Source organism: Polyodon spathula, chromosome 13 (assembly GCF_017654505.1).
Source record: "Polyodon spathula isolate WHYD16114869_AA chromosome 13, ASM1765450v1, whole genome shotgun sequence".
Lineage (NCBI taxonomy): Eukaryota > Metazoa > Chordata > Actinopteri > Acipenseriformes > Polyodontidae > Polyodon > Polyodon spathula.
In genome coordinates this window covers 24825620-24849722 of record NC_054546.1, presented here as the reverse complement: position 1 = coordinate 24849722, position 24103 = coordinate 24825620, and positions in this window count along the sequence as shown.

Sequence of the window (24103 nt, the reverse complement as noted above, 5' to 3'; positions counted from 1 at the left end):
AGTGTATTGCATTTTTGAGAGCCAGTGACAGTATTCTGCATTTATTGATGTGTTACAGGCTACACTGGTGGCAATTCTGAGTTCCTGTGTTTCTGATCGTCTGATACAGCAATTTTGGAAGCTGAAGGCATTATATCCCTCGTTGATGGCGCACAACGGGCCTTGTATGTGTTGCAGAATCTCGTTTAAGTGGGCCTGAATCTGTACATTGCCGTATTTGCAACATGCTTTTGTTTTGTCGCCAGCTACAGAAGTAACCCACAATTTCGGGTCAGAATTACACTCCTATTCTCTTCTATATATATTTTTATATACATTGCCCATTTAGACATCGTCTCTCATTTGTTTTTCACACTAACCACTTTCATTAATACGGCAATCTCATCTGACTGCAGTTATGATTAACCCCACCCCTTGTCTGCGTGCGATTGGCTCTGCATACTGCAAACAGTAACGATATTGGCTTCTGCTACTGTCAGTCATTAGTCCATGGTTGTGTTAAGGCGGGTTAAAGTGGTTATGAAAAGTTATTTTAGTTACGTAATTTTACCTTCAGCTCATTGAGTCTTATTTTATTTTAGATGTACTTATATATTTAAAAAAAAAAAAACACTGTTTTTTGAATTTCTGAAAATATGAATTACCCACCCAAGGACCTAAAACTAGCTCAAAATATCATCACACGCACAATGCAATTTTTACCCGCACAAATGATAAAAACAAAACTAGCCCAATGGGGCGGGAACCAGCCCAATCTGACAAAACTGACCACAGTGCGCATTACTTACCCTCAGTGCTACCACAGCACGAGACAGGGACAGCGCGAGCACAGCAGAGCGTTTGTAAGTTTTCAACTGCACAATTAACTATATATTACAATAAAAATAAAAAATATAATCCTATGAAACTCATAGGATTAAAAACAACAACAAAACACTGCTACATCTGCATAACCTACTTAGAAATAATTTGTAATACAACGATGACTCACCTTGCTGCAAGGTAATAGTTTTTCAACGCAGGTCAGGGCTGGTATGTGAGAAATGCAATCCCCCGGAATCAGCTCCTGCCCCTCCACTTTAATTTCACTGGAAAACTCACTTGCCTCCTTTTGTTTACCTATTCCATATTCCACTGCCGTTTTACCGTATTACCCTTTGCCAGTTTGTCAATGATTTGAAGTTTGTTTTCAGTCAGACGCACCTGAGACACCCCTAATAATAGAAACATCACGCGCATAAATAATAATAAACCAATAATCGTTTGATTCAATTCCGTTACTGTACAGGGCTGAGTGGCATCACTCCCCTAAAATAATACTGTTAATAACCCAGAAACCATAATAACACAAACGTTCGTTTGAACGGCACAAACCGGCACAAACGAATGAGATCAATTTGGTTCCATTCTGCCATTGCAGGGAGGCTGAGTGACGTCACCCCCTAAAATAATATTGTTAATATCTCAGAAATAATAACAGCACAAATGTTCGTTTCAAACGGCACAAACGAATGAGACAAGTTGGGTTCAGTTCTGGTATTGTAGGGGGGCTGAGTGATCTCACTCCCCTAAAAAAAGAATCGTTAATATCTAAAAACTATATAGCAGCACAAACGTTCGTTTCAACGGCACAAACAAGGATATATAATTAAACGTTTGTGCTGTTTGGTGGGGGGTGGGGGGCTGGGGGCAACTTCACGGAGCTCAACGGAGAGCGCTGGAAAACCAAGTATTCATAAATCTTGTGGAACTGATTATAATTACATTTTGCTTTAAATGTGTGGGGGTGGTATGCATTCAGCAATTGGACGTGAAAAAAATTAACTAGATACAAAACGGAAGGTGCTATCTCTCATGGCCTTTTCACACGATAAGGCCTCATGATAAGGTTAGTTTCACACTTGTCATGTTGTTGAGCCAAGCTGAGCCCGAACCATGAAACTGTGGCCTTGCAAGATATCTGGTACTGGCTCGGATATCAAAACAAATCCACACCACTCCTCTGTGCGTCTGTGTCCACTGAATTTGATGTTACCTTTCACAGTGCAGCTTCTACTTTGAACAGTAGTGCGAACACACCCAAGCTGCGCTGGGTGGCCTTGGCTTTGTTCCAGCTTGGCTTGGCTTGGCTTGGCTCAGGTGTGCAAGTGTGAAAAGGCTATCAGTGTGCTGCATCATACAGAATGAGTGTGCTGTCTCTCAGTGTGCTGCATCAAACAGAACGGGCATGCTGTCTCAGGCAGGATGAGCACACTTCCTGCGCCAGATGCCTCGGGCCAGACCATGCAGTCAGGGCACTGGCGGATGAGTTGGACTGCTCTCACTGCCAGAACTTCTCTAAACGAACGAAGCACAAGAGGGCAGCCCTCTCCCCAGCAGAGTTTCTTTCTTCAGGGCAGGGGAGAATGAGATCTGTGGTCCAGGGCTTTCCCCAAAGGTCCTCTGGAACACCCCCCGCCACTGGGACCAGGGAGCTCCCCCATACCCCTGGGTCACCCTCCCCTTCCCCACCAACGGTGCAGAGGCGTAGGCGCCCCTCTGTGGAGGCGAGATCATCACCGTCAAGGTGGCACCGCTCAAGAGGGCATTTACCAGGAGTACTGCTCTCCTTCCCCGCATAGGCGCAGGCGCTCTCCCTGAGTCACCAGAGAGACGCCAAAGTTCGGCTGAGATGGTGTTTTCAAGAGCTTGCAGAGACGGTGAGGGCCCAGCAGATCATGCTGGAGACCCTGCTGAAGTCTTAGGGTAGACTACCCCCTACCACTGGGCAGCCCCAGCTTCCCCACTCCCGCTCTCCATCCCCAGCCCCACCTAGACCCCCAAGCCCAGGCAAGCTGTCCTTTACAGCATCGAGGTTGGACGTATTTGACCCCACCACTTCAGCTGGGCAGGCCACAGCAGAAGGCTCCATACTACCCGTTCTGCATATATTGAAGAGGGAGGAGTTCCGTGATGCAGCTCACACGGACATTACCTGGCCGACAGAACAGGAGGGGAAGGGGAACCGCTTTCTAAAGCAGAAAGGGCACCCACAACAAGCCCTCCCTTTGTGTCAGGACTTCTTAGAGTTCGTTCATTTTGAAGCAACCCGGCGTCCGCTCCTCAGCCTCCAGAACAGCAGAGTCCCTGCTACACACCACAGGAGCCCAAGAAGCTGGCCTAGGCAAGTTCCCTCCTATCGGTGACACAACAAAGGTGCTGGTGCAAGGATCCACCTTCACCAGAGGAGACAAAGTCCCTACTTGCCCGTCCAAGCCCTGACTCCATGCTCAAAAAAGCATATACGTCAGCAGCGTTATTTGTCCGAGCGGCAAACGCAATGACCATACTGGTGCTTTACCAGTCGCAGGAACTGCAGGAATGGGCAACATAGACGGACGTGGGAGAGCTTCAGGCAGTGACGGGGGCGATGACCGACCTAATGGGGAAATTAGGTCAGGCATCAGGCTGGTCTCTAGCGGCGCTGGTGGCTGCTAGCCGACATCTCTGGCTAACCCAGACAAAGGTAGTGGAGACCGAGAAGGTGGCACTGTTAGATGCCCCTATAACACCGGGGTAGACGTTCAAGTGACCATTGATGTGAGCCTTGAGAGGTCCAACAAGGCCATGGAGGTAGCTTCAAAATTCTCGAGCCTTCCAGCAGATTCAGATCATTGGATAGTTTGAAGGCAAAGCACGCGCCGAGGCGCAGACAGGTCATAGATCATGTGATGAAGTTAAGGCTCTCCACCATTGATGTGAGCCTTGAGAGGTCCACTCTCCCAATTCAGAGACACAGGCCATGGAGGTCAAGAAGCTTCAAAATTCTCGAGCCTTCCAGCTTACCGCCATCACCATGGAGGCAGCACTGGCTCCACTCAGGCTGCGGGGTATTCAGATCTTGAGCTACCTGGACGATTGGATAGTTTGAAGGCGTTGCAAAGCACGCGCCGAGGCGCACATCAGACAGGTCATAGATCATGTTACGAAGTTAAGGTTCTCCATACATCAACAGAAGAGCAACTTCATACCGTCTCAGTCCACAGTGTTTTTGGGTATCAAATTGAACTATGTGAGCATCCACAACGGATTCGGTTGTTGGAAGTTAAGAACAAAGCCAGCCTTTTTGCCAAAGGTGGTCTCATCATTCCATATTAAGCAATCAGTGGTTTTGGAACTTTCAGACCTCCTCCGCATGAGTCAGAGGACTGTAGACAGCACACGCTTTGCCCGGTCTGGGCTCTGCGCTGTTACCTGGATAGGACAGCATCCTGGAAACAGTACAACCAGCTGTTTGTCTGCTATGGGTCCCGCTCTAGAGGTCGGGCCCTATCGAAGCAAAGGCTAGCGCACTGGGTGGCAGATGCCATACATTTGGTGTATGAACAGATGGACTCCCCCATGCTGGGGAACATTACGACCCATTCTACCAGTGGCCAAGTGACTTTGTGGGCTCTCTTTCATCGCATCTCCTTAGATGAGCTCAGACATTTGTGTGATTTTACTACTTTGAAGTTGGCCCTCTCTGGATCTAGGGTTTTGTAGGCGGCATTCCCTTAGGCGTCATGAGGGCTCTGAGGCTATCGCCGTGAGGCATTACTGTCGGTAATCTGGAGACATGACTGCTCTGGTACAGCTTCCCATTCGGTAACGGTTGTCATTCCACTTGAAAGGGAACTTTAGGTTATTACCATAACCCTGCTTCCCTGAAAAGAATGACAACCAATTACCCTTCGAGGTCATGTCCTCAGCTGACCTCAGATTTTCGAAAGAAAATGGCGATATGCTACTTTGAGGATGACCCTCTTCAGCAGGAGGTGGGAGGGACTTCCTCCTCACAACAGGGCCCTGCTAGGGCAGTTTTTTTTATATATGCTCAGTGATTGACGGTCAGAGGGGCTGTTCCCATTCAGTAATGGTTGTCATTCTTTTCAGGGAACCAGGGTTATTGTAATAACCTAACGATTCACGTGAGTGTCCTGAAGCTCCCTGTAGGGGCACTGTAGCACTAAGATTCATGTGAGTATCCTGTGGTTCTAATTAAAATAATCCATGAGTGGGAAATTATTTTTTTTTTTTTGTAAACAATATAGCGTTGATTACATGGTGCTTAAAGCATGGCTAATTCATGGAAAGTTACATGTTTTGCTTCACTGTATGTGCATTATAGAGAGGGAGGCGGCCCCACCCCCTCCCCCCTTTATAATGCTCTTCGGTTACAACGCTCATATTGTGTGTCTCCTGAGACCCACATTATAGCAAGGGAGCACTGTATGTGTATATATATATACAGTGCTTATAGAAAGTCTACACCCCCTTTCAAAATTTTCACCTTTTGTTGCCTTATAGCCTGGAATTAAAATGCATTAAAATATATATATATATATATATATATATTTTTTTTTTCATTTGTCTACACATCCTACCCCACAACTACCCCACACAAGTGAAAGAAATATTCTAGAAATTTGTAGAAAATTAGTTAAAAATAAAAACTGAAATAGCTTGGTTGGATAAGTGTCCACCCCTCTTAAAATAGCAATCCTAAATTAGCTCAGGTGTAACCAATCGCCTTCAAAATCACACACCAAGTTAAGTGGCCTCTACCTGTGTTAAATTGTAGTGACTCACATGATTTAAGGATAAATTCAACAGTTCCTATAGGTTTTCTCTGCTGAGTATCAACCAAGAGCACCAAGGTGCTTTCAAAAGAACTCTGGGACAAAGTTGTTGAAAGGCACAGATCAGGGGATGGGTATAAAAAAATTTCAAATGGCTTGAATATCCCTTTGACGATTATTAAGAAGTTTAAGGTGCACCACCAAGACCCTGCCTAGATTAGGCCGTCCCTCGAAACTGGATGACCGAGCAAGAAGGAGACTGATCAGAGAGGCTACCAAGAGGCCAATGACAACTTTGCAAGAGCTACAGGCTTTTATGGCTAAGACTGGTCAAAGTGTGCTTGTGACAGCAATATCCCAAGCACTCCACAAATCTGGCCTGTATGGTAGGGTGGCAAGAAGGAAGCCATTATTCAAGAAAGCCCACCTTGAATCCCGTTTGAAGTATGCAAAAAAACACTCAGGAGATTTGGTAGCCATGTGGCAAAAAATTTTGTGGTCTGACGAAACTAAAATGGAACTTTTTGGCCTGAATGCAAAGCGTTACCATCCCTACTGTGATGCATGGTGGTGGTAGCATCGTGTTATGGGTATGTTTCTCATCGGCAGGGACTGGGGCACTTGTCAGGATATAAAATAATAATAATAATCTTTATTTATAGAGCGCCTTTCATACCACAGGGTTCAAGGCGCTGCACAAAAATCAGAAAAGAAGACAGCAAACAGAAAAATTCCATTAAAATTAATAAGACAGCATAAATTGATAAATAAAAATTAAATAGGTTAAAATAAGTTAAAATGCACTAACATACATACACATACATGTAAACAAATACATACATAAAAATACAAATATATATATATATATATATATATATATATATATATATATATATATATATATATATATATATATATATACAGTACTGTGCAAAAGTTTTAGGCAGGTGTGAAAAAATGCTGTAAAGTAAGAATGCTTTCAAAAATAGACATGTTAATAGTTTATATTTATCAATTAACAAAATGCAAAGTGAGTGAACAGAAGAAAAATCTAAATCAAATCCATATTTGGTGTGACCACCCTTTGCCTTCAATACAGCATCAATTCTTCTAGGTACACTTGCACAAAGTCAGGGATTTTGTAGGCATATAGTGAGGTGTATGATTAAACAATTATACCAAACAGGTGCTAATGATCATCACTTCAATATGTAGGTTGAAACATTAACTGAAACAGAAACAGCTGTGTAGGAGGAATAAAACTGGGTGAGGAACAGCCAAACTCGACTAACAAGGTGAGGTTGCTGAAGACAGTTTACTGTCAAAAGTCATACACCATGGCAAGACTGAGCACAGCAACAAGACACAAGGTAGTTATACTGCATTAGCAAGGTCTCTCCCAGACAGAAATTTCAAGGCAGACAGGGGTTTCCAGATGTGCTGTCCAAGCTCTTATGAAGAAGCACAAAGAAACAGGCAACGTTGAGAAACGTAGATGCAGTGGTCAGCCAAGGAAACTTACTGCAGCAGATGAAAGACACATCATATTTACTTCCCTTTGCAATCGGAAGATGTCCAGCAATGCCATCAGCTCAGAATTGGCAGAAAACAGTGGGACCCTGGTACACCCATCTACTGTCCGGAGAAGTCTGGTCAGAAGCGGCCTTCATGGAAGGCTTGCGGCCAAAAAGCCATATCTCTGACGTGGAAACAAGGCGAAGCGACTCAACTATGCACGAAAACACAGGAACTGGGGTGCAGAAAAATGGCAGCAGGTGCTCTGGACTGATGAGTCAAAATATGAAATATTTGGCTGTAGCAGAAGGCAGTTTGCTCGTCGAAGGGCTGGAGAGCGGTATACGAATGAGTGTCTGCAGGCAACAGTGAAGCATGGTGGAGGGTCCTTGCAAGTTTGGGGCTGCATTTCTGCTAATGGAGTTGGGGATTTGGTCAGAGTTAATGGTCTCCTCAATGCTGAGAAGTGCAAGCAGATACTTATCCATCATGCAATACCATCAGGAAGGCATCTGATTGTCCCCAAATTTATTCTGCAGCATGACAATGACCCCAAACATACAGCGAAAGTCATTAAGAACTTTCTTCAGCGTAAAGAAGAACAAGGAGTCCTGGAAGTGATGGTATGGCCCCCACAGAGGCCTGATCTCAACATCATCGAGTCTGTCTGGGATTACATGAAGAGAGAGAAGCAACTGAGGCTGCCTAAATCCACAGAAGAATTGTGGTTAGTTCTCCAAGATGTTTGGGCCAACCTACCTGCCGAGTTCCTTCAAAAACTGTGTGCAAGTGTACCTAGAAGAACTGATGCTGTTTTGAAGGCAAAGAGTGGTCACACCAAATATGGATTTGATTTAGATTTTTCTTCTGTTCACACACTTTGCATCTAGTTAATTGATAAATATAATCTATTAACATGTCTATATTTGAAAGCATTCTTACTGTACAGCATTTTTTCACACCTGCCTAAAACTTTTGCACAGGTCAAAAAGCTAAATTATAAAAATAGGTCTTAAGCTTAGATTTAAAAGTAGATACTGTAGGTGAACCCCTGACATGGTTGGGGAGAGAGTTCCACAACTGCGGAGCCCGAACGCAAAAAGCAACCTCTCCTTTCCTCTTGAGCCTCACCCTCGGAATACAGGGAAGGCCACTTTCAGTCGACCTCAGTGCATGCCGAGGCTGATAAAGAGACAACAACAACGAAGCCAGTGCAGAGAAGCAAGCACAGGAGTTCTATGCGCTCTCTTGTTGGTTCTGGTAAGGATCCTTTCTGCTGAATTTTGCACAAGCTGCAGCCTTAATAAAGCTTGGCTAGTAAGTCCAGAAAAGAGCGTTACAGTAGTCCAGTGTACATGAAATAAAAGCATGGATTAATTTTTCAGCATCAGATAAAGACAGAAATGATCTAATTTTGGCAATGTTTCTTAGATGATAAAAACATACTTTTGTAATCTTTTTAATATGTGACTCAAAACTTAAGGTAGAATAAAAAATAACATCCACATTTCTCACTTCAAACTTCAGATTAGGAGTTAAATCCCCCAATTCTATTTTTGATAAGTCAATTTGATGCTGAGAGCCTACTATCAACACTTCTTCTTATAGAGTAATTGCAGAAAATTTAAGGACATCCCAGTTTTGATGTCAGTGATACACTCAAGTAAGGCTGATGTTGTGGTAATGTCACCAGGTTTCACAGAAATGTATAAATGTGTATCATCAGCATAACAATGAAAATGTACTCAATGTTTATAAATAATCTGGCCGAGAGGTAACATGTATAAAGAAAATAATATCGGGACTCCCCCAGCAAAACAAAGAACTGTCTTGAAAGGTAGGATTTAAACCAATTTAGTACTGTACCGTCTAGGCCCACCCATCCCTTAAGACGATCAATTAGGATGGAATGATCCACAGTATCAAACGCAGCGTTGAGGTCCAAAAGAACAAGAATGGATATAGCATGTGAATCTGAACTCATTAATAAGTCATTTGTTACTCTTACCAATGCAGTTTCTCTACTGTGATTTGAACGAAACCCAGACTGAAACTTTTCAAACATATTATTAGTAATCAGGAATCGATTTAGTTGCTTAAGCATTACCTTTTCAAGAACTTTTGCTAGAAAAGGGAGATTTGAAATGGGTCTGAAGTTATTCAGAAGTGAACTGTGTAAGTTGGGTTTTTTAAGTAGAGGCTTAAATAGGGCAATTTTAAAAGAAGCCGGAACTATTCCATTTTCCAGCGAACTATTCATAATTACAATAATATCATCACACAAGTAACTAAGAATATCCTTCAGAAACCTTGTTGGAATGGAATCTAACATAATAGTTGTGGATTGCATATGTATAACAGTCATGTTTAGTTCCTGTGCAGTAGTAAAAGAAAATGATTCCATCACTGTTTCCCCCAGTCTATCTGAGATATTGAAATTAGAACCATCAACTGGAATTTGTTCCCTTATGGTCTTTATTTTATTTTGAAAGTAGTTGAGAAATTCTTCACACTTAGATGATGACACTTCTATGTTACTGATGGGTAATTATAAAGGATTTATCAATTTATCTATTGTTGAGAAAAGCACCCTGGAGTTATTTTTATTTTCCTCAATGAGTTTGGAGAAATATGCACATCTTGCAGATCTTATAGTTTCATTGTACCTTGATAAAAAATCTTTCATAATATCAAAATAGACATGAAATTTCATAGCACTCCAATTTAGTTCCATCTTACGACAGTCTCTTTTTATTTGACGGATAGTATTGTTAATCCAGGGAGCATTATGTTTAAATGAAACTAATCTAGTCTTAACTGGGGCTACTGTGTGAAAAGTAGTAGTGCAAAGACGGTTAAATTTGTCAACAAGTAACTCAGCAGGCAGCGACTGCAAAGAAAGTGATGGAGCTGAGCTTATTATTTCAGAGAACCTTTGTATAGTTGAAGAATTACTTACACAACTTTTAATAGTGTGGGCCCCACTCTTTCTGGGTACCGACACAATGGCTTCAAACAAAATACAAGAGTGATCAGAGACATTAGGATCAATTACAGATGAAATATGAACAACTACACCCCGAGATATAACAAGATCTAAGGTGTGTCCATGATTATGGGTAGGCCCTGAAACATGCTGAAAAAAAACAAGAGACTCCAAGATCCTTAAAAAGTCAACAGCTTTTGAATCAGCTTCGTTATCAATGTGTAGGTTAATATCTCCAAGTAAAAGAATCTGATCATAATTAGTTGACAGCATAGACATATATTCAGCAAATTCAGACAGAAAAGACTGACTAGGTTTATGTGGGTGATGAATTATTGCAATAAGAATATGTGGTTGGCTAGCTAATAGTAAAGATAAGGATTCAAATGAAGAAAACTCCTCTGCATTTTTTTGTTTGCAGTTATAGTCATTTTGGAAAATAGTAGCTAGCCCACCCCCTCGCCCTTCTGAACAAGTTTTCTGAGCAAAAGTATAATTTAAAGGAGAGGCTTCAATCAAGGAGATGTTATCATCCAAACTAAGCCAAGTTTCAGTCAGAAATAGAAAGTCAAGTTTATAATGTGAAATTAAATCATTGATAAGAAAAGATTTGTTTGATAATGAGCGAACATTGAGTAGGGCAAGACATAGTTTACATCATCAACTACTGGAGGTGTAGCTGTGATGATCGGGACTCTAATAAGATTATATACATTAACCCTTTGGGGTAAACTACCGTGCCTGCTGCTATAATGTTTAGATGTTAATTTAATAGTCTTAATAGGATTATTACAGGACAGCTCAGAGATTATTTTAAAAGAACAATTGTTCTGTACAAATAAGTACCTAGAATCAGGGCGAAAACCAGGATTGGGGATATGTAGTCAGCACTTAGAAAGATAAGAAGTAAAATTATTTTCCAAATTCACAGCAAGTACAGTTGAACCCCTCCTGCTGGGATGTAATCCATCTTTTCCAAAAAAACTAGGTCTTTCCCAGAAAGTATCCCAGTTGTCAATAAATCTAATATTCTCAGCAGCGCACCAAACTTTTAACCAGTTATTAAGAGAGAACAGTCTACTAAAAGCTTCACAACTTCAGTTCATAACTGATAAAGGGCCTGAAATAATAATGTTCCTCTCATACTCCTTTAACTTTTGAATGAGTGATTTAAAATCTTTTTTAAGGATCTCTGATTCTCTCAACCTTATGTCATTGGTGCCATCATGTAAAACCACAGTAGAGATCTATTTGTGTTGCTATATTGAATGATCTAATTGATAGGTAATATCTTTGACTCTAGCCCCTGGGAAACATTTAACACTAATTTTGTTTGTAATGCTAAAGGCTCTACCAACGTGTTTAATAATGGAGTCTCCAACTAAAAGAACTTCTTCATGTTGTGTTAGAGCATCAGATCTGTTCCTAATAAGTACAGGAACAGAAGGAGCAGCCTTCTCTTTAGGCCCCCTTCTCACAGTAATCCACTCATGTTGATTCCATGGTGGAAAAACAAAAAGAGAAGTCCTGTGGCTCCAGCACCTCTCCAGCAACTGAAACGTGAGCCCCAACATACCGGATAGAGACTGAAGAGCCAGGAGTACCCTCCATCTCAGTTTGACTTAACAAGGCACACCCCACCAGTCTCATGTTATTAAAGCTGTCCTCTATGAATTGCTCAGTTTTTATTATGTCCCTTAAGGTAACAATATGACTTTCTAAAGCAACTACTTTAGTTGCCCCCCCCTGATCCCCCCCCCCCCCCCCCCACTGTAGCCCACTCCACTTGGCACGACATCAAACCAACATAGGCTTAAGCCTACTGTCTTGAAACGTTTGTATGAGCTCGCATATGTACGAGCAAACATACAATGTACAAATAAACATTTAGATTTTTACTGAGACAAAAAAAAAAAAAAAAAAAAAAATGTTGAACAAACCTCTTGCAGATCCTGTTCATGTTAAAAGGTAAAAGTTACCATCTTATAAAGCCTGGAGACTGTTCATGCAAACTGCAAAGCAATATTAAGTCCCTTGAATGATTATGTTAATTAAAATTTGATCACCCATATTATTTTAAAAAATTAAACTAATTATCTCCCAGGAAAACCACAGCAACCTAAAATGATCATATTCACACTGTCAGAAATATGTGATTTTAAAAGGACAAGAATGTAACATCAATATTAATAAGTAGATGGGTTCATACCTTTATTGACTTGCATTTGGTTCACTGCTACTTAAGTTATCTTACGCTGCTGACACTGTGACTGGTGCTGACACTGCTGGGCTTTCAACGAGTTTAGCAGACAGTTTCTCACTCAATTCTAATATTCTTTTGTCAATATAAATTGATGATAGGAAGCAGTACAGTACTTCATACGGGGAAACCGGTCACAGAGGTCCTGGTGCTGCCTAGCGCACAGGCCAATTTGCTATAGATGCAAATACACAGCCACTATGCTATAATAAAACGCTATGCTATGGCAGGTAGGGTGATACTTGGACGAACTGACTGTCCAGTTAAAGTGTCGAGAAAAAAAAAACAAAAAACATACAGCCAGCTCTAATTTAATGTCATTCTTTGGATTGTCAATATAACATTCTACATAGGAAGCAGTACAGTACTTCAGGCGGGGAAACCGGTCGCAGAGGTCCTGGTGCTGCCTAGCGCACAGGCCAAATGTCTTTGTGGCGCGAATTTGACATACCCCAGTGTCTGTACAGCCCGAGATCACAGTAATGTAAAAATTATATATATATATACACACACACACCCACATATATATATATATATATATATATATTGCTATAGATGCAAATACACAGCCACTATGCTATAATAAAACACTATGCTATGGCAGGTAGGGTGATACTTGGACGGCCAAATCTGACTGTCCAGTTAAAGTATGCAAGAAAGCTGCAGCAATAACAACGAAGCATAATCAAATAGTACAATACTTTTCTCTTGTTGTTTTCCTTCTTCAGTTTTTCTCTTTTTACGCTTCTTCACGCCAGATTGGTACGTTCTTTATCTTTTTTCAGACATAATTTGGTCGCAATCCTCAATGAAGCTATCCGGAGGCTGATCTTTTTTTTCCCCCACATCCAAACGTTAGCAGGAAAAAAAAACGCAGGTGGCAGGTGTCTAGCGCATGCATGAATGACGCATGATTCCATGATGGCCCTGTGCATGACTCACTCACAAACAAAATCTGTAAATTCTTTGAAAACTGATCACTGTGATCATTTATGAAAATCAATTTAAAAGAAAATGTATTTATTTATTTGCTAGGGGCCCCCTAGCGGCCGCTTATGTCGCTTATGCCTAGAAACAGCACTGCCTGACAACATAGCATAACTTTTTTATCATCATTTTCAGAAAACATTACTAAAACAAGTAAATCAGGAAACACAATATAGAACTATTAAAACACAGAAATAGCAATAAATATCTAGTTCTTACTTTTCAGAAGACAATCACTTGAATGAAAATAAAACTTGCTGCCTTTGGTAGAATGCTACAGCCCTCCAGAGCTTCAGTGGTGCTACAGGCCACCACTGCTTCAGTGGTGGATTGAGGTCAATTGCAGGCCTCAGAGTCCAAAGCTGTCCTGCTGCTTCAGTGGTGGATTGAGGTAGAATGCAGGCCTCAGAGACCTGAGCTTTCTTGCTGTTTCAGTGGCAGATTGAGGATAGAAGGGAAAATTAATGGAGCAAAGTGTTGTGTTTGTAGGGGGGCTAATGCATTGATTTATGTGTTTGGATGGGGTACTGCTCTGGGTACTGTGTTTGGTGGGGGGTACTGCACTGGGTGCTGTGTTTGGAGTAGGGTACGCCACTGGGTGCTGTGTTTGGAGGGGGGGGGGGTGTGTACTGCACTGATTTCTGTGTTTGTAGGGTGGGTTCTGCACTGAGTACTGTTTTAGGAGGGGGTACTGTAGTGGATGCTGTGTTTACACAATGGGGGGGGGGGGGGTATTGCACAGGGTGCTGTGTTTTGTGGAGAGTACTGCACTGATTTCTCTGTTTAGAGGGGGTCCTGCACCGGGTGTTGTGGAGGCGGGGGCTACTGCACTGATTTCTGTGTTTGTAGGGTGGGTTCTGCACTGGGTACAGTTTTTGGAGGGGGGTACTGCAGTGGATGCTGTGTTTATAGGGGGGGGGGGGGGGGTATTGCACCAGGTGCTGTGTTTTGAGAAGGGTTCTGCACTGGGTGGTATGTTTGGAGGGTGGGTGAGGGGGGTACTGCACGGGTGCTGTGTTTGGAGGAGGGTACTGCACTGGGTGCTGTGTTTGGAGGGGGGGGGGGGGGGTACTGTACTGATTTCCCTGTTTGGAGGGGGTTCTGCACTGGGTGTTGTGTTTGGAGTGGGATACTACACTGGGTGTTGTGTTTGGAGGGAGGTACTGCCCTGGGTGTTGGGTTTCGAGGGGGGCAATGCACTGGTTGTTGTGTTTGGAGGGAGGGTACTGCAGTGGATGCTGTGTTTATAGGGGGGGTATTGCACCAGGTGCTGTGTTTTGAGAAGGGTTCTGCACTGGGTGGTATGTTTGGAGGGTGGGTGAGGGGGGTACTGCATGGGTGCTGTGTTTGGAGGAGGGTACTGCACTGATTTCTGTTATTGGAGGGGGATGCTGCACCCGGTGCTGTGTTTGGAGGGAGGGGGGGGGAGTACTGCACTAGGTGCTGTGTTTGGAGGAGGATACTGCACTAGGTGCTGTGTTTGGAGTGGGGGGTACTGCACTGGATATTGTGTTTGGAGGGGGGTACTACACTGGGTGCTGTGTTTGGAGGGGGGTACTGCTCTGTGTGCTGTGTTTGATGGAGGGGGGATCTGTTGTATGGACCTTTTGCAGAGATAGAACATTGCTGTTGCAATGATATAAGAAATCTCATCTCAAACAGCTATATGTCCCCAGATTTGCTAGCAAATATTATTTCTCTGTTTCTTCCTCTGCAAACAATAAAACCCATGGCCCTTTGATTCTACTGAGCCGTAACTCCAGTTTACTGTTTTGGCTATAGGAGTTGATGGAGATGGCAAGCTAGCATTTTTAAAAATTATTATTTCGGGTAGGAAAATTTAATTTGACTCGATTTATGCCCCTACATTATTTGACCTAGATTTCTTCAATTCACTGACCAAACTCTTATCAGACCTTTCTGATTATAGTTTAATTATAGTAGCTGATATGAATTTGGTATTAGAACCTGCGATAGACATATCATCTATACAGCAGGGCAGTTCTCAAGACGCTGCATCCGCTGCCCTGCAGAGATTTACATCTGACCTTGGGTTAGTAGATGCTTGGCAAATATTCAACCCTTCTGTTAAAGACTTCTCTTTCTTTCTGTTAGACATAAATCCTTCTCTAGGATCGACTTCATTTTTGCCTCTAAATCTCTCGTTTCTCAGCTACACTCTGTTGATATTTTACCGATGGTTTTGTCAGATCATAGTGCAATGTGCTCTTATCTTTATCTCCTGATACTCCAAGTAAAGCCACAGGATGGTGCCTCAACTCCACTCTACTGCAAAATGAATCTTTTCATACCTCATTCCAAGCTAAACTTGATGAATTTCTCGTTTTTAATCACGTTTCTTAAAAGCTTAAAAGCTCTTTTTCTTAAACCATTGTACTTGAATTAGATATCACTAGGAAGGAACTAAACAAGGAGTTAAACAAGGCAGTCTTCCCAGCGACGGCGAGTGGAAGCGACAGCGAGTGGGAGAAGTACAGGCCTGGAAAAGTACAGAGCAGTTTAGAAGCAGTAAGGAGAAATTGCATCTTGAATTGCCTTAATCAGAAAACAGAGGACATTGGGGAAACACAGTAGCAGCTCAAAGTCAAACAGCCGCGTGTGTTTTTCTGATAACAAACAAGCTGAAACTTGGAGCAGCTGATTCCAATTCAGCGCCGTTCTGAGACACGGGCGAGGGGAGGAGCCGACAGCACAGCAGAACAACACAGTTAAACGAGGCAGTCTTCCCAGCGACAGCGAGTGGAAGAAGTACAGGCGTGGAAAAGTACAGAGCAGTTTAGAAGCAGGTTGAAAGCAGGTTGACGGCTGCAGAAGAAACTAAACTTAAAAAAAAAAAATCTCAACATGGTCTTCAAGCCAATAATCTGTGACACCTGCTTGATGTGGGAAATCCGAGAAAACCCAGCGGAGCTAAACCAAGTGTGCGTAAAGTGCCGCGCGATCCAGGATTTGCATAAACTAGTAAATATGCTAGAAATGGAGCTGGAAGAAGTGAGACAGCAACAGGATCTTGAGGAACTGGCACACCCACAATTCATGGAAGTCTGCATCACCCCTAACAGACTGAAAGCCACCAGGGAGATAGAAGGTCAGAACAGCTGGGTTCAGGTAGGCAGAAGCAGGGAAAAAAATGAAACTTCGTCAAACACAACACATGCTATAGACCGCCAGATTCAGACGGTGAGCACAATAATCTGTTATACAATGACATTAGAAATGCGTGTAGCAAAGGAGAAGCCATACTAATGGGGGATTTCAACTTCCCCCAAATAAAATGGGATAACCCGGTGGGTAGCACGAAAGATGAAATAGAAATGGTGGAAATGACAAATGACTGCTTCCTAACACAATTTGTCAAGGCACCGACTAGAGGGGAGGCATGCCTTGATTTAGTCTTTTCAAATAACGAAGATAGAATAACTAAAACAGAGGTCAGAGAACCACTGGCAAACTCAGACCACAACATGGTCTCATTTGAAGTGTTTTTTAAAACCCCAAAAGTAATGACTAAAGCTAAGGTTTACAATTTTAGAAAAGCAAACTATGAAGGTATGAAACAGAGACTAACAGAAGTAGATTGGAGTAAAATAGAGAAAACACCCACAGAAGAAGGATGGTTGTTCTTCAAAAATGTAGTACTAGAGGCGCAAAACAATTACATCCCTAAAGTAGACAAATCTAAATGTAAAACTAAATTGCCAAAATGGTTTAATAGATCAATTAAAAAAAATATTCAGCGAAAAAAGGCACTTTACAGAGCATTAAAAAAGGACCAAAAAGAAAGTACGCAGAAAGAGTACACAGAACTGCAAACGCAAGTCAAAAAGGAAGTTAGAAAGGCCAAGAGAGAAATAGAAATGAACATTGCTAAGGGAGCTAAAACCAATTCCAAAATGTTTTTCCAATATTACAACAGCAAGAGAACATTCAAAGAGGAGATTAAATGTTTAAGAGATATAAATGGCAAAATCGTAGATGAAGAAAAAAAAATAGCAAATAAATTACTTACTTTTCAGAAGTTTTTACAAAGGAAGATATTGACAGCATGCCTCACATGTCATCCAGTTCCTATCCAGTTTTAAATAACTTTAGCATAACTGAGGCAGTTAAAGGGACTAGGAGCTCTTAAAATAAACAAATCCCCTGGGCCGGATGAGATCCTCCCAGTAGTACTCAAAGAAATGAAAGAAGTAATTTACAAACCGCTAACCAAGATCATGCAGCAGTCTCTTGACACAGGGGTGGTACCGACAGACTGGAAAATTGCAAACGTAATACCGATCCACAAAAAGGGAAACAAAACTGAACCAGGTAACTACAGACCAGTAAGCCTGACTTCTATTATATGCAAACTTATGGAAACTATAATAAGATCCAAAATGGAAAATTAAATATATGGTAACAGTGTCCTGGGAGACAGTCAACATGGTTTTAGGAAAGGGAGATCGTGTCTAACTAACTTGCTTGATTTTTTTGAGGATGCAACATCGATAATGGATAATTGCAAAGCATATGACATGGTTTATTTAGATTTCCAGAAAGCTTTTGACAAAGTCCCGCACAAAAGATTAATTCTCAAACTGAACGCAGTTGGGATTCAAGGAAACACATGTACATGGATTAGGGAGTGGTTAACATGTAGAAAACAGAAAGTACTGATTAGAGGAAAAACCTCAGAATGGAGTGTGGTAACCAGTGGTGTACCACAGGGATCAGTATTAGGTCCTCTGCTATTCCTAATCTACATTAATGATTTAGATTCTGGTATAGTAAGCAAACTTGTTAAATTTGCAGACAACACAAAAGTAGGAGGAGTGGCAAACACTGTTGCAGCAGCAAATGTCATTCAAAATGATCTAGACAAGATTCAGAACTGGGCAGACACATGGCAAATGACATTTAATAGAGAAAAGTGTAAGGTACTGCACGCAGGAAATAAAAATGTACATTATAAATATCATATGGGAGATATTGAAATTGGAGAAGGAATCTATGAAAAAGACCTAGGAGTTTTTGTTGACTCAGAAATGTCTTCATCTAGACAATGTGGGGAAGCTATAAAAAAGGCTAACAAGACGCTTGGATACATTGTGAAAAGTGTTGAATTTAAATCAAGGGAAGTAATGTTAAAACTGTACAATGCACTAGTAAGACCTCATCTTGAATATTGTGTGCAGTTCTGGTCACCTCGCTATAAAAAAGATATTGCTGCTCTAGAAAGAGTGCAAAGAAGAGCGACCAGAATTATTCCGGGCTTAAAAGGCATGTCATATGCAGACAGGCTAAAAGAATTGAATCTGTTCAGTCTTGAACAAAGAAGACTACGTGGCGACCTAATTCAAGCATTCAAAATTCTAAAAGGTATTGACATTGTCGACCAAAGGGACTTTTTCAGCCTGAAAAAAGAAACAAGGAGCAGGGGTCACAAATGGAGATTAGACAAAGGGGCATTCAGAACAGAAAATAGGAGGCATTTTTTTACACAGAGAATTTTGAGGGTCTGGAGTCAACTCCCCAGTAATGTTGTTGAAGCTGACACCCTGGGATCCTTCAAGAAGCTGCTTGATGAGATTTTGGGATCAATAAGCTACTAACAACCAAACGAGCAAGATGGGCCGAATATTTTGCTTAGGGGGCGTGCAGAGTTCTTTATTCACAGAGCCAGTCAGAATTATTATTTTAATGGCAGCAGGCCAAGCCATCTTCTTACCTTACGGCTTTGCAAAAATTAGAGCTTTGCTAACATTTCTTCTATTAAAAATGAGAGCGGTAATTCAATTTTTGATCCCGCTCTAATTAATTCTGAATTTTGTTCCTTTTACTCTAAATTGTATCAATCTGATATCCCATTTGATTGTGACAATTGTAAACAATTTCTCGAAAGCAGTCGCCCTGTGCTCTCCGATCTTTTTGTCTGAATTAAAAGATGCATTGTGAAGTATGAATAAGGGTAGAGCGCCTGGGTTTGATGGGATATCCCAAGTTTTTTCTCACCTTCTGGGATCCTTACTATCGGAGCTGGTGCAGACAGCCTTAGAGATGGGCTCCTACAGCAGAAGTGTTAACACGGCTATTATTTAATTATTACTGAAGAAAGATAAGGACACTTCTGATGTTAAACTGTATGCCAAGGTGCTTGCACGTATACTGGAAGGTCATAGGACTAAATTAATTCACCATGACCAAACAGGATTTATTAGAATCCTATTGGCTACGACAATGTTCGCCTTGTCCTGCACATTATCAGTGCTGCCATGACTACCAAAACTTCATACGCAGTTCTCTCTTTTAGATGCTGAGAAGGCTTTCGACCGTGTAGAATGGGAATATCTCTGGTCGGTGTTGGAGCATATGGGACTGGGGAGTGAGTTCATTAAAATGATTAAAATTCTATATGCGATCCCAAATGTTTCCCACAGTTTTCTATCTCTATGGGCACTCCACAGGGGTGCCCTCTTTCTCCACTCCTGTTTGCCATATCACTGGAGCCCCTTACACAAGCACTCCATCAATCTATTGATTTTATTCCTATTATCCTTAAAAATACGCAACATCGCATTTCGCTCTATGGTGATGATATACTAAATCCCCAGTCACTCCCTGCCTTACTCTCTCTTTTCAATGATTTCAGCTCACTATCAGGATATAAGATTAACTGGTCTAAGTTGGCTTTGCTACCTTTAAATGTTGGAGAGATTTGACTTTACCTGCAAACATACCAGTGGTTAAGCATTTTAGGTATCTTGGAGTGGAAATTTATCCATCTTTACACACGACTGTATTATTTAACTTTAATAAAATACTTGGTACAATTGATATAGATTTAAACAGATAGATGCTACTTCCTAACACGCTTCAAGCCCGCATTTCCATAATAAAAATGAGATCAAATTTTTCAGCTCGATGCTTCCACTTCCGCCCCCTATTGGTTATTGGACTAAATTGCACTCTGTAATCTCTAAACCCCATATTCTGCATCGTGAAAAATCAACAGGAGGATTATCTTTACCGAATTTCAAACTTTATTTTTGGTCATTTGTATTGTGCCTGGCTGCAGTATGGCTTGAAGCCGATGCGCCTGTCTCCTGGAAACAACTAGAAGAAAATCTAGTCTTCCCTCATAGATTATAAGACCTGCTTTATTCTGGTATTTCCCTTAAGCAATATAAATTACGACTTGGTCCTAATATCTCCTATTTGATCACAGTATGGCGAATGGTGGAAAGGCATATTAAAGTTGGAATGAAGTGGTATTTGCACTCGACAATTTTTCACAATGCTGCACTTCTATCTGGCGGTCGCACTTTTGCTTTTCCTCAGTGGTCTAATATGGGAATTCACACTATAGCAGATGTTATCATAGACAACTACCTCTGCACATTCCAGGACCTCCAATCACGGTATAATTTGCTGGCACATCGTTTTTTTTATTTTTTATTTACGCCTTCGGTCTGCTATGCGTGCTTATGGTGTTCCCTGGGGCACGGAACTACCGTCTCACACTTTACACAATATACTTATTAGTTTATTATTATAAACTAATAATTAATGACATTAGGATTAAGGATTTACCTCCTGTTGATGAGGACATTTCTTGGGATACTGTTTGGAACAATTTGATCTGTGCGTCTAAAAATTCTAATTATCAGTTGATCCATTTTAATTTTATTCATAGAATATACTTAACCCCTCGGAGATGGTTTCTAATGGGACTCACTGATACGCCAGTGGGCACATTGTGTCCCCAGGGAGCAACGGGCACCTTTTTCATATAGTGTGGGAATGTCCGATGTGGCCATGTTCTGCTCTGTAATTGTAAGCATTTTTCCAAATTCATCGTTTTTTGCCCAAAGAAAGTTGCTACTTATTCGATAATAACTGATACTGGACACAACTCCCTTAATTCGTAGAATTCTCTGTATGACTGCCAGATCCTCTTATCATAGAACGACCCTGGATTCTGCCAAATGCGAACTACAAGTAAAAACTGCCAAAAAGAACCTTCCATATCTAACACCACTCTGCTTGTAAGACAAGGCTACTTTTCTGTAGGTTTTTTGTGTACTAAAATTATTGAATATAGTTTACACTTTATTTGTCTAATATTCTGACCTAACAGTTACTGTTTTTTATTGTAATAAAACCTTTATATAAAGTAAACATTTATATTATTTAATTTAATGGATATTGTAATGTCTCAAATATTTTTTGTTTAGTTGGAAAAAGAAATTGAACTAATTTTTAAATTGATTAAATTAAATGCTCGCGCTGCTTTTACAGTCTATTCGTATTACAGTAGAGCCTTAAACAAGCAAAAACCCTTGTTAGTTTAAATATTATGTTTCTTATTAGATCAATATACTTAAACATATTATTTCTCTTCTGAGAGTTTTGTCACTCATTAGATCAGAATACTTTTTATTTAAAACCTCTATGCTTATTAACAACACAATCAAATAAAATCAAATAGGTCTTTTTAGTTTCAAATATCGTTCTGCCTAAAAAAGGGTTACCCTTTTGTTTTTGCTAATTTGTAATTCCTGCTTCTTTCAAGGTTACAGGCTTCCACGCGCAATATTCTGGCCGTCCTCCAAAGTATATGTGCATGAATAACAAAGGCACATAGACAACCTATTTTTCTATTATTAAGATTTGTTCTGTTTTCTTAGTTCAAATCATTGTAACCTGTTCATAATTTGCTGCAATATTATTCATGCTGGTTTTATATATTTTTAAAACACAATACAATTATTACAGTATTCTGACAGTGTCAGTTAGTACTGAACTTCTTTATTTTTTAACTGTAATATGTTCTTTCAACAATAATACTGTTATTTGTATAACAGTTTAACTTTAAATGATTTTATAACATGTATTTCTAATTCAGTTACTTCAGTATAACAGTTGCTAATATTATTTTACTGAATTAAGTCTAACCCTGTTCTCTGTTCATACAAAATCCAGTTGAAGCAGGTTTTAAGACATCTAGCCATTTGTCAATTTGTTTGGTGTTGATTAGTAGAGACACAACCGTAAGCATTTACTAATACTCCTACCTTTTGTTATCTGAAAGCAATGAAAGTAAAGTAACCAAAATAACTGGCTACTTTTTCTCAAAACTGGAATATGCTAACAAGGCATTATGATAACAGCCTGCCAAGTCTGACTCGTTCCAGCAGGGGCTTTCATAGACTGCACACAACACCTACCCATTGGGTGTTCTTGGGATGATGTGCGGTGTTAAGCGTGCGCCAAACATAATACTTAGCATTGAGGCCAAAAAGCTCTACTTTCGTCTCATCAGACCATAGAATCTTCTTCCGCTTGGTCTCAGAGTCTCCCTCATGCCTTCTGGCAAACTCTAGCCAAGATTTAGTGTGAATTTTTTTCAACAATGGCTTTCTTTTTGCCACTCTTCCATAAAGGCCAGTTTTGTGAAGCACTCGGGCTATTGTTGCCGAATGCAACAATTCCGACTCAATCAATGCCGACTCTGTGGAAAACTGTAACTCCTTTAGAGTTGCCATAGGTCTCTTGGTGGCCTCCCTGACTAGTGCCCTTCTCGCCCGGACACATTCTCTCCATTTCTTAATAATGGACTTTACTGTGCTTTGGGGGGATATTCAATAGTTCTTATATCTACCTGATTGTTGCTTTTGAAGAACCTTTTTCTGGATTTGCTTTGAATGTTCCTTTGTCTTCATGATGTTGGTTTTGTTAGGAAATGTACTAACCAACTGTGGGACCTCCCAGAGATAGGTATATTTAACCTGAAATCATATAAAACACCTTAATTGCACACAGGTGGACGCCATTCAAATAATTATGTGACTTCTAAAGACAATTAGTTGCACCAGAGCTTATTTAGGTGTGTCATAGCAAAGGGGGTGAATACTTATGCAATCAATTATTTTCTGTTTTATATTTGTAATTAATTTAGAACAATTTGTAGATTTTATTTTTAAATTTGACATTATGGACTTTTTTTGTGTTGATCAGTGGCAAAAACTCCTAATTAAATCCATTTTGATTCCATATTGTAACACAATAAAATGTGGAAAAGTCCAAGGGGGGGTGAATACTTTTGAGAGCTACTGTACAACGACCTTCAAACTTGATTATTTCGACCTACAGCAACAAACACGTGCACATTAGTTCGTAGTGTAACTCGGTTCCTAGAAGGCCTATAACCGACTCTGAATTCTTTTACCTGATGTCATGCTTAATATATTATATATATATATATTATATATATATATATATATATATATATACAGTATATAAGTTTACTGGCAGGTGTGAAAAAATGCTTGAAAATAAGAATGCTGTAAAGTAAGAATGCTTTCAGATCAATACTTTACAGATCAATAAGCTACTAACAACCAAACGAGCAAAATGGGCCGAATGGCCTCCTCTCGTTTGTAAACTTTCTTATGTTCTTATGTTCTTAAAAGTAGACATATTAATAGTTTATATTTAATAAACAAAATGCAAAGTGAGTGAACAGAAGAAAAATCTACATCAAATCAATATTTGGTGTGACCACCCTTTGCCTTCAAAACAGCATCACTTTTTCTAGGTACACTTGCACACAGTTTTTGAAGGAACTCGGCAGGTAGGTTGGCCCAAACATCTTGGAAAAACTAACCACAGTTCTTCTGTGGATTTAGGCAGCCTCAGTTGCTTCTCTCTCTTCATGTAATCCCAGATAGACTCGATGAAGTTGAGATCAGG